Source organism: Cetorhinus maximus, chromosome 19 (genome assembly GCF_964194155.1).
Source record: "Cetorhinus maximus chromosome 19, sCetMax3.hap1.1, whole genome shotgun sequence".
Classification (NCBI taxonomy): domain Eukaryota; kingdom Metazoa; phylum Chordata; class Chondrichthyes; order Lamniformes; family Cetorhinidae; genus Cetorhinus; species Cetorhinus maximus.
In genome coordinates, this window is record NC_135897.1 from 84,052,245 (window position 1) to 84,063,543 (window position 11,299).

Consider the following 11,299-nt stretch of genomic DNA (forward strand, 5'->3'; position numbering starts at 1 on the left):
GCTGGCCCTGCACCCCTTGTGCCTGCGCCTCTCCTCCCACAGGTCACTCCCCTGGAAGCTGCATTGGGACATGTGGCCTCCCCTCCCTTCTGCCCCTCTCTTCCCCCCTTAGAGGAGCTGCCTCCAGCGGAGACCACAATCCCCATTACCAGGGTAACAGAAAGCTGTCTGATACCTGGAAGGGTCCACACGGTCTGAATCCTCCAGGGGCCTTGGAGACACGAATAAGTCCTGAAATGAAGCCTGGGAATGCTAAGAATGAAGCTCAGAACTGAGATGAAGCTGTCAAGTTCCAATAAGCAGCAAACTATCTCCTAAACTCCTCACGACTCCCAATGGCAATGTTGCTGATCCTTTTTACCCCGCCCTTGGAGGAGGTTTCGTTAAAAGTGGGCTGCCCGCCTGCCCGTTTTGCCTGTGCGATGAGCACGAAATTGCACAGGCGATGTAAGATCCCATACAATTGCCTTCTTAATGTCCTCAAGTGGCCTTTTAATTGTTGGTGGGCCTGAAGACTGCCCACGTGTGCGATGACGTCGGGGACGCTCACCTAACGTCATCATGCTCTACTTCACGTCCGTTTGGGTCAGGCGTGTGCCCGCCCACGAGGCATAAAATTCTGCCCTATGGTTCTTTGCAGACACGTTCTATGTTGGTGGCATCACCCTATCGCACTGCACCGGGCACCTCCGCCTGGGAGGGATTTTCTAAGTCACTTGTGTGACTGTAAAACTAAAAACACAAGCGCCAAACACCCATAACACATAATTTAAGAAGGTTTACTAAACAGAAGCCAGCGTAGCAACAGTAGCCCAGGAAGAAATCCAAGATATACTTACAGTCAAGACCTCTGGAAGGATTCCAGAGGCACTATACAGACAACTAGTACCCCCGCATAAGTGATCAACTAAATCCCCTACCTGGATTCATAACCTGGTGCCAAGACAGTCAGAGCATGAGCATCGCCACACCCTTCTCAGTTTCTCAATTCTCCTGGGTCCTAATGCCGACAGAGCTTCTGACCTTCTCAGTCCGTCTGTGTCTGTGTCAGTAGGCAGGCTTTTGTTGCAACCTCCTGTTGTAATGTCAGAAAAAGTAGCAGCCAAATAGCACCCTGCAAGGTCCCACCAGCAGCAATGAGATAAATGACCAGGTTACCTGATTTTGAGGATGCTGGTTGAAGGATGAACATTGACCAGGGCAATGGGAGATCTTCACTGTTCTCCTTCAAAACAGCACCATGGGGTCATTTATATCCACCCAAGAGATAAAGACAGAGTCTACGTTTAAAGCTTCATGTTAAAGGGCGGCACCTCCGACGCTGCCTCAGCACTGCACTGAAGTGTCGGCATGGGGTAGGTGCTCGAGGGTCTGGTAGGGGACTTGGCCCACAACCGTCTGACTCAGAAGCGCAAGTGCCATCACTGAGTCACAGTGACACCTGGAAATGTGTTTACAGGTGGCAGTCATTATTATTGGGGCACCCATCGTGCAGTCGCTGGGGCTCAGTTGGTAACACCCTCGTCTCTGAGTCAGCGGTTGTGGGTTCAAGTCCCACTCATCCCACTGGGATGGGCATAAAACCTTGAGGGAAACTCCGGTGAAATATTAAGGGAGCGCGTCACTGTAAAGCCTGGACCGAGACCCTGTCTGCCCTCTCATGTGGATGTAAAAGAGCCCTTGGTACTGTTCAGAATAAGAGCAGAGAAGTTGTTACTCAGCATCACAAAAAGCGATTACACTACACGGTCAAAGCAAAACGCTGCGGGTGCTGGAAATCCGAAATATTTCACAGAAACAAATTATCTGGTCATTATCACATTGCAGTTTGTGGGAGCTTGCTGTGCACAAATTGGCTGCAGGGCTTCCTATATTACAACAGTGACCACACTTCAAAAGTACTTCAATGGCTGTGAAGTGTGTGGAGGCGTCTGCTGGTTGTGGAAGACCTGACAGAAATGCAAGTTTTCTCCTACTGTGAAACTATCGGAGAAGGGTTAAATCACAAATCACTACATTCACATCAGAAAGAAAAACCTTACCCATAATAATCGGGGCTATAATCTGGGCATGAGAAGGGTGACATGTGATACCTTGAATGATCAATAAGATTATCCTTCAGCCAAAGGATGTGTGCTCCCTTTAAGAGTTGGATCACAGTCGCCATCATGTGGCCACTCAATAGATTACAGGTAATTTTAAAAATGTTGCCTCCTCTTTTTCAATGTTCCTTTTCTGTCCTCAAGCCTCTGACTACCTATTTTAATGATGTTGATTGAAGGGTAGGCATTGTCCTAGACATCAGGAAAATTCTCCAAAAATTCTTCAAAATAGCAATGAGGAATTTTTTATGTTCACCATTTAAAAAAATGTGTTCCTGTGAGGTGAGTGTCGCTGGCATTTGTTGCTCATTGCCAAATGCCCCTTGAGAAGGTGGCGGTGAGCTGCCTCCTTGAATCACTGCAGTCCATGTGCTGTAGGCACACCCGCAGTGCTGTTAAGGTGGGAGTTCCGAAATTTTAACCCAGCAACAATGAAGGAACAGTGATACAGTTCCAAGGCTCGGCCTTTTAAACACGTTTTAAACTAGAGATGAGCAATCCCCAGTAGTTAATTATTTTTTCAGACCACTGGGCTGTTTATTTACTGGCGAGCCACTGAATCATTCTTTCGAATTTGCTCAGACTATTAAACCAAGATGTAGGAATCGGCAAGAATTGCCAGAATCGTCCACTTTTCACAACTTCAATTTACAATCGGACGGTGCTAGAAAAGGAAAGTTACAAAGGGGCCCAAACCAGATAAACCTCATGAACAAAAATCATAATGAAGGACGCTAAATAAGTAGTCCTGAAGTCATTGTCACTCTTAATACAAAGTTTATTAATATAAATCAAACAAGCATCAGCGTTGAAAACAATTCCTGCGCCCACTTCCATGTCTTCTCTCACGATGTGTCACACTTTGAGAAATCCCTTTGCAATTGTTCTGATGTCTCGGCACATTGTTACACCACAGTAATGTGTTTATTGAGCAATATCCAAATGGGCGGGGGGGAAGCTATAACAATTAGACTGTATAACCGTCCAAAATGAGCATCGAGAATACAAAGGTCAGCAATCGGGGACCTGAATGCAATTTATGTTTTTAAAGCAATTAGGGAAATGTTATTAACCAAATATATATAATATATATATATGTAGATTACGGTGCCAAGTACAAAACAATTTGCATGTGTGCTAAACGTGGTGGGAGGAGGATGCAGTTACTTAACCTAATGTTTAAACCAGTGTCCTTATATCCTTTTGCGCACATCTTTCCCCCACCAATTTTACACTCTGGTCCGAAAGTTACATGCGCTCAGGGATTGGCCAGAAAAAGTTTTTGCAAGTGTCCTGATTGGTGAAGAAGTTTCACAGGGACGGTGTCAGTCGAGCAGGGCACTCCCCACTTGTCAGTGTTTCAAATTCAGGAAGTTCCTGGGCAACTCTAATTGGAAGCATTTTGTTTTTATATTTAAAAAATAACTTACTAGACTGTTTAATGACAGAAACAATAATAGCAGTTCAATGGAACTGTTCCACTTTCCCTGCTAACGCCACCATCAAAGCAATGCGTAATTAACTGGAAAAGCTTGTTCAGGTAAGGCTTTGCAACAAGAACAAGGATTTACTACTTTGTTTCATGGGTTCTGAGTCCTATATTAAGGTGGGTAAACTGTGTTCACTGTGTTTGGGGGAATGGGGATCTTTCATTACTATGGCTGCCTTTGCATTTAAAGGCATGATCGCACTATCAGGGTAACCTTCAGCTTCTTTCTTCCCTGTGTGTTTATCAAGTTCCTTGAATGTATACTAGAATCTTAGAATGGTTGCAGCACAGAAGGAGGCCATTCAGCACATTGTCTTTTTCTGTTTTCTGAAAAGCAACTCAGCTAGTCCTACTCCTTGACCTTTTCCCTACAAAATCTTTGCTCGTCAGATAATTATCCAGTTCCCTTTTGCAAACCACAATTGAATCTGTCTCCACCACACTCTCAGCCAGCACATTCCAGATCCAAGCTATTTGCTCCATTTAGAAGTTTTTCCTCATGTCGTCTCTGGTTCTTTTGTTAATCACCTTAGGGTTCTCGATCTTCTACTGATGGGAAACAGTTTCTCCCAATTTGTGCTATCCAGACCCCTCATGATTTTGAACACATCTAACAAATCTCTTCTCAATATTCTCTTCTCCAAGGAGAACACTCCCAACTTCGCCAATCTATCTGCATAACTGAAGCCTCTCATCCTCAGAACCATCCTCGTAAATCTTTCCTGCATCCTTTCCAAAACCTCCACAATCTTCCCATTCAGGCTGAACCAGTGTTTTATGAAGGTTCATAACTCACTTGCTTTTGTACTCTTGTGCTCCTATTTATAAAACACAGGATTCAGTATAATTTATTAACTGCTTTCTCAACCTGTCCTGCCACCTTCAATGATTTATGTACATATACAACCAGGCCCCTCTGCTCCTGCATTTCCTTTATTTTAGGTCACCTCTCCTCGTTCTTCTGACCAAAGTGCAACATTTCTCTACATTAAATTCCACCTGCCACGTGTCTGCCCATTCCACCAGCCTGCCTATATCCTCTTGAAGTCTATCGCTATCCTCCTCACAGTTCACAACACTTCCAAGTTTTGCATCATCTTCAAATTTTGAAATTGTGTCCTGTCTAGGTTATTAATATAAATCAAGAAAAGCAGTGGCCCCTCTATATACCATCCCCCAGTCAGAAGTAAGTAAAGTTTTCTGTAATTCATGTTTTTACTAGGCTTGAATTAAATAATTAAACTGTTACATAATGAAATTCTAGCCATGTTAAAGACTAAGGATTCAAAATACCACAAAGCTCAAAATAAAATGCCTACCGACACTAACATTTTTCACTTAAAAAGTGTAGTTTTACTGATGTTTGGGGATTCAAATGATCAGTACATGGGTAAACAACATATAGTAGATTTAGAAATGATATGGCCAACACATTTTCTTAGACCTCCTGCCCCTCAAAACTTGGCACTACACCACTGGTGGTGGTGTTCCCATGCATCTGCTGCCCTTGTCCTAGGCGGTAGAGGTCACGGGTTTGTAAGGTGCTGTCTAAGGAGCCTTGGTGAGTTGCTGCAGTGCATCTCGTTCATTAGCTGTCCCTGATTAACAGGATTTAAATGCTTAGAACTGTAGCTGTCTGTTTTTTTTTAAACTAATTTTATCCATTCTAACAGAGCAGTCACAACTAATGGCAAAATATGCAGCGATGTCATGTCATGTATTAAGTTACATAAACACTCCAATACTCACTTAATTTTTCAAAAAAAAAACTTTATTCAGAACACACTTAACTCTCACAATGAAACAACTGAATACTGCATAATACACAGAGACACTGTTCTTGAATCCTAGTCTAGACAGATTTGCTCAGGTCCCGTGGTACCTGTCCCATCAGCTCTATTCATTGACTGATGAAAGTTCCACATAACTTTTCAGCCACTCAAATCTTTCATACTCATTCAACCCTTTAGCAAACTTCCAAAGTATTAGGCTGTTCAAATTTAGCATGAGGCACTGCCTTCTGCTCTGGTAGTACAGCATTTCTGATCTGAGACTGCCAAGGGAGGTAGCTTCTAGGAGAGATTAGGTTGTTAAGCACTGTCCAAACAATGTGAAAGGGAACACATTTTAGGAACAAGTATTCCTGTGGAGGCTTTTAATCCATTTTATACCTAAAAGATTTTAAAAATGTATTAAATGGCTGTGCATCGTAGTTTTCAGTCAGTCATGTTTAAAGAGCTTGTGTGAATAACATGGTTACATGAATACAAGATAATCACGGGTCAGGATAAGGCCATTCAGCCCATCCTACCACATCTATCCAGATTAATGCAGAGGTACACACATCACAACAACCAATGGATTCCTGAATCATTCCAGGGGTTTTGCCTCCCTTACTCTATCTGGGATTTTTTCCAATGTATTACTAACCAGCTGCATGAAGAAGAACTTCCCAATATCACTTATATATTTGCCTTTGGCACATTTGAACCCGAGTTACATTGCATTAAAAGCAATTGTTTGGGTTTATCTTTCAAGCAATCTTTACCATCTTTCTTTACTTGTGTAAGGTCGCCTCTATGTCACTCCATTTCAAGGCGGACAGGTCTAGGGCTTCCCCCAATTTTCCTCTTTCTTTACATCCGAGATCTTTAACATTGATGATCAGATGATGCAATATGAACTGTGGAAAGTGTGAAAAGCTGGATGTCCATTGAGCTCGCTGTGGCTGGGTTGGGAACATTCTTACCTCAGAATTAGAAGGCTTTGGGGACAAGTCCCACTCAAGTACTTGAGCACAAGAATCAAAGCTGACAGTGCAGTGCTGAGGGAGTGCTGCACTGTTGGGGATGCCACCTTCCAGATGATGCCTTAAAACGTAGGCCCTACCTGCCCTCTCGGGTGGAAGTAAGACACCCCATTACATTATTTCAAAGAAGAATAGCGATGTTACCCACAGCATCCTGGCTAACGTTTATCCCTCAGTCGACATCTGAAAAACAGATTACCTGGTCATTATCTTATTGCTGTTTGTGGGAGCTTGTTGTGCGCAATTTGGGTGCTGTATTTTCGACTTAACAACACTGGCTACACTTCGAAAGTGCTTCGTTGGTCGTAAACCACTTTGAGATGTCCAGTGGTCATGAAAGGTGCTATTTAAATGCAAGTCTTGCTTTTCTACAAGTTCTGCAGGGCCCTGAGATTTTTTTAGCACCTTTGCCACAGATTGTTAACGTACATTACGGTGTTTGGATTTCCTGTTCCCATGTTACTGTACCCAATAGGAGGCCTGTGTGTTCACCATGACACAAACATTAGCCCAGGAAGGAAATCTGGTTTGCAAAGAAGCGATCTCAGAGAAGTGTTGCCTGGGCCAAAGGCTCATTTCTATGTGCATCAGAAAAATTGATCCTCAGGTTTCAACCGAGTATAGTTTGAGCCAAAGGTTGAAACTATCAATAACATGGTTAAATATTAGCACAAATGGGGCAGAGTTTAATGCCCTTCCCCAAGGTGAGTTTGGAGGTGGGGGGGAGGGTGGCATTTAATTAGGTGGGTGGGTAACGGGTGGGGAACCCGGCCATTTTCCCGCTTCTGCCCCGATTAAGCCTGGGGTAAGAAGGCTTGTGGACATCCTTCCTGCCCCTGCTGCCAACTGAGGCCCTTAAGTGGACAATTTAATGGCCATTTCCAGGCCTGATCCCGCTGCCACTAACATTCAACCAGCGGTGGGCAGGGCAGCTGCCGTGTGGAAAACTTGGAAGGCAAATCCTATGGGGTTGCTCAGAGACCCACGAGGAGGAGGTGCAGGGGTTCCTTCATTTAAAGACGCCCTGGTCACGGCACTCGCCATCAGGGACGGGGAGCCCACCGAAAATCTTGCCTCTGACCCCACTCCCCCACCCCACTCCCACCGCAACCTCCACCCCGCGGCCTCTATCCTGCCCTCACTCCTCTGTCGCCTGGGCCCCTCCTGGGTGATCCTGGGCCTCCTGGTGGGTGCATTACTGGCAGCTACCACAGGTGGCACTGCCGGCGATGCGCGGCTGCTGGCCTCTGACTGGCCAACAGCTCTCAGGGGGCGGGATCTCCACCCCCCAGGGTCCTCGATGAAAGCAAAATGCTGGGGACGCTGTAAATCCGAAACAAAAACAGAAAATGCTGAAAAGCCTCAGCAGGTCTGGCAGCATCCGCGGAGAGAGAAACAGAGCTAACGTTACGAGTCACAGAATCACAGAGGGTAGAGGAGGCCCTTCGGCCCATCGAGTCCGTATGACCCTTCTTCAGAGCAGGGCCCTTGATCCTGGGGTAGGCTTATCGCTGGCCACTTAAATGCCCGAGAGGCACTTCATTCGATGGGCTTCCCCCAAAGGAGGCAACGCAGGCCTCTGACTGGCTCTCCAGCTGGCAAGTGAGGCCACCATCGCCTGCATTAAATACCACCCATGGTTAACAACTGCAAACCATACTTCTGAGTGGTCCGTGGCCAAGTGTAGTTGTTGCAGTTTATCCAATGCTATAATGCGATGACAATCTTGACTGTAATGTTGGGTCACTGGCACTATACTCCTTGCCTAGCTTTTCTATTTAATTAGTAGCTGAGGGAGCTAGGATTAATGGTTAATAGCAGATCTGACTTGTGCTGAAATACAATCTTGCAGTCAGTGAAAGTGGATCCATTTAGCTCTTGCAGTGAGCTTTATGTTTGATGTGGCCATCTGGCATACAGAGTCTCTCATTCCTCAGAGATTGAAACCTCTCAAGACGTTACCATCTTAAAGGCAGCCTGAGTGGGTGACTGAGTCCTTTAGGGTAGTTTTGGAGCCGGTCAGGAGATAAGGAGGGCACGTTGTTTGACCGTTTCCACTTTACACCTGACTTTATGTGGCTGCCCAGGGTGAAGTAGAAAAGACCATAAGAGAAATGGTGATGATTTCCTACTTGGGAGTTTCTCAGCATTCGCCCCACAGGGGCCCTCATAACCTCACGTCCCCGCCGCCTGCTCTCTGACCTCCGGGCTTGCTTGGGACAAAGCCTCAGGCGATGTTTCTGCCCTCCCCTCCACTCCCTCCCCCTCCCCTCCACCCCCCTCCACTTCCTCCCCCTCCCCTCCACTCCCTCCCCTCCCCTCTCTCCCCTCCCCCCTCCACTCCACTCCCCTCCTCTCCCCCTCCAACTCCCCTCCCCTCCACCCCCACTCCCCTCCCCCCCACTCCCCTCCCCTCCCCTCCTCCCCTCCCCTCCACTCTCCTCCCCCTCCCCTCCCCTCCCTCCCCTCCCCTTCCTCCCCTCCCCTCCCTCCCCTCCTTCTCCCCCCTCCCCTCCCCCTCCCCTCTCCTCCCCTCCCCCTCCCCTCCCCGCCGCTGGGACTTTTCCTGCCAAAGCCGACAAACTTTTGAATGGCTTTCCCGTGCTCGCCGGACCCCCCCCCCCTCCCCCCCCTCCCCCCTCCCCCGGCCCTGTTCTCCGGACCACCACCACACACCCCCCCACCCCCCCGCCCCGTTCTCTGAGTCTCTCCAGCCGCGACAGGGCAGTAAAACTCCAGCCAGATTTTTCGATGGCCTCAGCCCCGCCCCCACCCCCCCGCCCCCAATCCCTTAACCTCCTCCTGAGGTCTCTGTCACCTCCTGTTCTGGCCTCTTTGGGGCATCTCTGATGTTAATCTCTCCACCATCGGTGGCTCCACCTTCAGCAGCCCCCCAGGTCCAAAGCTCAGGGATTCCCTCCCAAAAAACCCCCTCCCCCTCTTTCTCTCGCTCCCTCTTCAAAACCTTCCTTCAAACCCGCCTTTCCAAGGAAGCTTCTTACCCCAATAAAAAACAGAAAATGCTGGAAAAACTCAGCAGGTCGGGCAGCGTCTGTGGAGAGAGGAACGGAGCTCACATTTCAACTCTTCTTCACACGGACTGGAAACGTTGACTCTGTTTCCCTCTCCGCAGAAGCTGCCGGAGCTCCTGAGTTTTTTTCCAGCATTCTCTGTTGTTATTTCAGATTTCCAGCACCCGCAGTATTTTGCTTTTATCTGAGCTTTTTGCCCATTTGTCTTAATATCTCCTGAGGCAACTCGCTGTCAACTTTTGTTTTTCTGCTGACTGGCCGTGAGAAAGAATTTCACAGCTACTTAGCTCAAATTCCCCACTTCAAGTAACTTCGGATTCTGCGTTTCCCTCATCAGTACCACAGAGAGGCAGATTTTCAACCAACAAACCCGGGTGGAAATCTGCTTTGTGAACTGGCCACTTATTGTAGAAACCATGAGATTGACTTCAGTGTCACTGAATATGGAAGGCGCCTGCACCAGGCAGTCCCAAGACGAACGTTTGGCCCTTAGCCTGTATCCAACTCTGGATCCAACATCAACAAGGAAGCCTCCTGCTGGTTACAATGTACCGCCTTCCCTCAGCTGAAGTATCAGTGCTCCTATATGTCGAACACCACTTCGAGGAAGCACTGAGGTTGGCAAGGGTGTAGAATGTACTCTGGGTGAGGGACTTCAATGGCCATCACCAAGTGTGGCTTGGTAGCACGAGCACTGGCTGAGTCCTAAAGGACATAGCTGCTAGACTGGGTCTGTGGCAAGTGGTGAGGGAACCAACAAGGGGAAAAAACATCCTTGACCTCATCCCTCACCAACCTGCCTGCTGCAGATGCATCTGTCCATGACAGTATCAGTAGGAGTGACCACCGCACAGTCATTGTGGAGACCAAGTCCTGTCTTCACATTGAGGACACCCTCCATCTTGTTGTGTGGCACTATCATCATGCTAAATAGGATAGATTTCAAACAGATGTAGCAATTCAAGACTGGGCAACCATGAGGTGCTGTGGGCCATCAGCAGCAGCAGAATTGTACTCAACCACAAACTGTGACCTCATAGCCCAGCACATCCCCCATTCTACCATTACCATCAAGCCAGGAGATCAATCCTGGTTCAATGAAGAGTGCAGGAGGGCATGCCAGGAGCAGCACCAGGCATACTTAAAAATGAGGTGTCAACCTGGTGAAGCTACAGTGCAGGACTATTTGCATGCCAAACAGCATAAGCAACAAGTGATAGACAGAGCTAAGCGATCCCACAACCAAAGGATCAGATCTAAGCTCTGCAGTCCTGTCACATCCAGTCGTGAATAGTGGTGGATAATTAAATAACTCACAGGAGGAGGAGGCTCCACAAATATCCCCATCCTCAATAATGGGGGAGCCCAGCACATCAGTGCAAAAGATAAGGCTGAAGCATTTGCAAATATCTTCAGCCAGGAGTGCGGAGTGGATGATCCATCTCGGCCTCCTCCAGAGGTCCCCAGCATCACAAATACCAGTCTTCAGCCAATTCGATTCACTCCATGTGATATCAACAAACAGCTGAAAGCACTGGACACTGCAAAGGCTATGGGCCCTGACGATATTCTGGCAATAGTACAGAGGACTTGTGCTCCAGAACGTGCCGCGCCCCTAGCCAAGCTGTTCCAGTTCAACTAAAACGCTGGCATCTACCCAGCAATGTGGAAAATTGCCCAGGTATGTCCTGTACACAAAAAGCAGGACAAATCCAACCCGGCCAATTACTGCCCCATCAGTCTACTCTCAATCATCAGTAATGGAAGGTGTCATCAACAGTGCTATCAAGTGGCACTTGCTGAGCAATAACCTGCTCACTGACGCCCAGATGGGGTTCCGCCAGGGTCACTCAGCACCTCACCTTAT